The sequence below is a fragment of the Camellia sinensis genome, chromosome 3 (genome assembly GCF_055761805.1).
Source record: "Camellia sinensis isolate YWXY chromosome 3, ASM5576180v1, whole genome shotgun sequence".
NCBI lineage: Eukaryota > Viridiplantae > Streptophyta > Magnoliopsida > Ericales > Theaceae > Camellia > Camellia sinensis.
Window position 1 is genome coordinate 205,769,771 of NC_138963.1, and position 3,397 is coordinate 205,773,167.

At 34.9% G+C, this 3,397-nt stretch overlaps 1 long non-coding RNA gene across 1 annotated transcript; it reads left to right on the forward strand.

Annotated features, from left to right (window-relative positions):
* LOC145821255 (uncharacterized) lies at nucleotides 1-3,056 on the forward strand. Its single transcript, XR_014363279.1, has 2 exons — nucleotides 1-166; nucleotides 708-3,056. It is a non-coding gene; the product is annotated as an uncharacterized LOC145821255 (long non-coding RNA).
* Nucleotides 3,057-3,397: the final 341 nt, after the last annotated feature.

A 3,397-nucleotide genomic window follows, 5' to 3' on the forward strand; every position in this document is an offset into this window, starting at 1 on the left:
ATGTGATCGAATGATTCGCCTTCATCGATGCAATAGAAGCTAAGCGTTAAAAAATAATATAATAATAATTCATTAAATAAATAAACGATCGAAACAATAGAAAGATGGTAAAATAAAGAAAGCCTGGGCTTGTTTAAAAGGATTCGAGTGGGTGTATTTGTCACTTGTTACCGCCTATGAAGCACGGATACAGGACGAGTATTGGTATTGATATGATACGGGTATGTTGATACGGTAAAATTTTAAAAAAATAAGGTACAGATACGGCTTGGTACGCTTGTAAAAAAATATTTATTTTTAATTTATAGTAATGTAAAATTAATTAAATGGTTTAATTTGTTAAGATTTAACCTATAATTAACATTTAATGTCAAAAGTAAAGGTATAAATCAAAATTAAATGTCAATATATTTTACAAACCATAGTTTAATTTTAAAAACATGCTAAGTATAAAACTAAAAATAAAAAAGAAGTCTAGTTAAAGAGGTTTTATCTCTATAGCAGAAGAAAATATTGTTTCAACTGAGGTACGGTACGACTTGGGTATATAGTAGGTACGTCTGGGTACGTCAAAAATTAAGAAGAAAAAACTTGGGTACGTGTTTCGTGTACCCGATACGTATGCAGAAGTACCATACAAGGTACCATACGCCGATAAGTAACCGGTACGGGTACGGCATGTTTTTCGAAGTACCCATGCTTCATAGGTTAGAACATACTATAACTTTGATTTAAACCCCTACATGGAGTGTAACTATTGAGGAATATAATTCAGTGAGCTCAGGTTCAAGTCAAGTAGTAGCTTAGTTCAAGTAGTGCAGCAACTCAAGTGCAACTCCGACTCATATTGCAATTCAACAGATTATAGTTCAAGAAGTTCATCTATTTAGAAGTTAGTTAGACTTAGTTATACAGTTGAGAAGATAGTTAGTTTGTTAGAAGATATTTTGTTAGATGATTAGTTGAGCTCCTTATTACTTTTTATAAATATAGCTAATGTATTATCAAATGTGTTGTTGAATGAGAAAGTAGATTGGTTTTAGTTTTGTTTCATGGTATCAGAGCCTCTGAGCTCCAACGAGCAACTGATTCATGGCATCACCATTATCATCTTTGCTTCATTTAAATCTCACTCTATTAATTTCTAATCTTTCTTCCTTTGTTACTATCAAACTTGATGGTTCCAATTTCCTTGTTTGGAACACTCAGCTCTCGAATATTCTTCGAGCCACAAATCTGCTTGGTTATGTTGATGGATCAATTCCATGTCCAACCTCTACAATCATAGATCTAGAAGGAGCTTCTGTTCCAAATTCAGAATTTTTTCAATGGACTTTGATTGATGCACATTTGCTCAGTTGTATCACTGCAACACTTACACCTTCAATCTATGCATCTGTACTTCAGTTTCATCATTGTTCTGAGGTCTGGAGTTCCTTCCACAAGAGGTATACAACTTTGTCTCGATCTCATATTCACCAATTGAAAAACAAGTTAAACAGTGTTGCTAAGAAAACTGAGTCAATGGAAGAATATCTCTCAAAAATTAAGGACCTTGTCAGTCAGTTAGCCCTAGCATCTGTTAAAATTGAAGATGAAGATCTAGTCTTAGTGACTATGAATGGTCTTCCTTTTGAGTTTGATTCATTTGCTACTGCCATTCGTGCTAGACCAGACAACATCACCATGGATGATCTTTGTGCTTTACTGTGTTCTGAAGCAATTCATTTAGATTCCAAGATACACGAATCCACAGAACAACTGTAGCTTTCTCTACAGTTAAAGGATCTTTAACTCCAAATTCTTCACACTTCTTCTTCAAGATCTAAGATTTTTGGCTCCAATCGAGGTCGATCTTATTCCAGAGGAGGCAGAGGAGGCCGAACTAGAGGTTATGGTAGATTTACACCATCTCGAGGTCGATGAAGGTTCTCCAATCAAATTTTCCAAATTTGTGGAGGCTCCAGTCATTCTGCACTGGAGTGTTGGTATCGCATGGATCCACAATATTAGGCTTCACATCAAAATGTTCAAACTCACAATCAACAGCAGTAACCACGAGCCTTTGTTATTTCCTCAGCAGCCTCCATGTCTCATTCCTCAGTAGGTTCTTCCTTAGTTCAAAGTCCTTGGTACTTGGATTCTGTAGCATCAGATCATGTGACTAATGATCTCAGTCATCCAAATTGCTATTAACCTTATCAAGGCCCAGAACAGATTACCATAGGAGATGAAAACTCCATTCTTATCTAGCACACTGCTAAAGGTCTTCTTCCAACTCCACATCATTTGTTTAAATTGAATAATGTCCTACTTTCAGATTCTATTTCTTCTAATCTTGTCTTTGTTCAGAAATTTGCTGAAGATAACAATTGTATTATCAGTTTTGATGATACTACATTTGTCATTCAGGACAAGCTTACGAAGAAAATTCTTCACAAAGGCTCTAATCTTCATGGCTTATATCACTTTCTTCCATCCACTTCACTACCTACTGATCATGCTTTTTCAGCAGCTCCCACAAGTTTTGCTTCTCAAAAGCTGTCTAGTTTTACTTCTGTTTTTAATAATGTTTGGCATAATAGGCTAGGACACCCTAGTGCTTTGAAGTTTAAGCATCTTAGTTCACACTTGCATCTTAACTTTTCTCCTTTTGTAACATCTCAAGCTTGTGTGGACTGTTATATTGCCAAAAGTAATAGATTACCTTTCAAGTTGTCTAATTCTACTGTAAATAAGCCCCTTGCTTTAATCCACAGTGATGTTTGGGAGCCTTTTTCATCCACTTCATGTTATAAATACTATGTTCTCTTTGTGGATGACTTTAGTTGATTTACTTGGTTATATTCATTGGTTTATAAGAGTGAAGTTTATGACAAGTTTCTTGAATTCAAAACTTATGTAGAAAAACAATTTGATACTCACCTTAAGATCCTTCGAGCAGATGGTGGTACAGAATTCTTTAATAACAAAATGAAAACTCTCATTGTGTTACAAGGAATTGTTCATGAACATTCTTGTCCTCGTACACCATCTCAAAATGGTGTATCAAAATGGTGTAGCTAAATGAAAACACAGAAATCTCATTGAAATTGCTATTGTTCTACTTCACCACTCTTCTATTCCTGTGCATTATTGGTTTGATGCAATTGCTTGTGTTACTTACCTTATTAATAGACTGCCTTCTTCCAAATTGGCTTATAAAACACCTTTTGAAACTTTGTTTCATAAACTTCCAGATTTTTCTCTTCTCAAAGTTTTTGGTTACTAATGCCTTCCTTGGCTCAAACCTTATCATCCTACCAAACTGCAACCTAAATCGGTTGAATGTGTCTTTTTAGGCTATCATTCTTTTGCCAAAGGGTATAGGTGTCTTGATCTCAAAACTAGAACTATT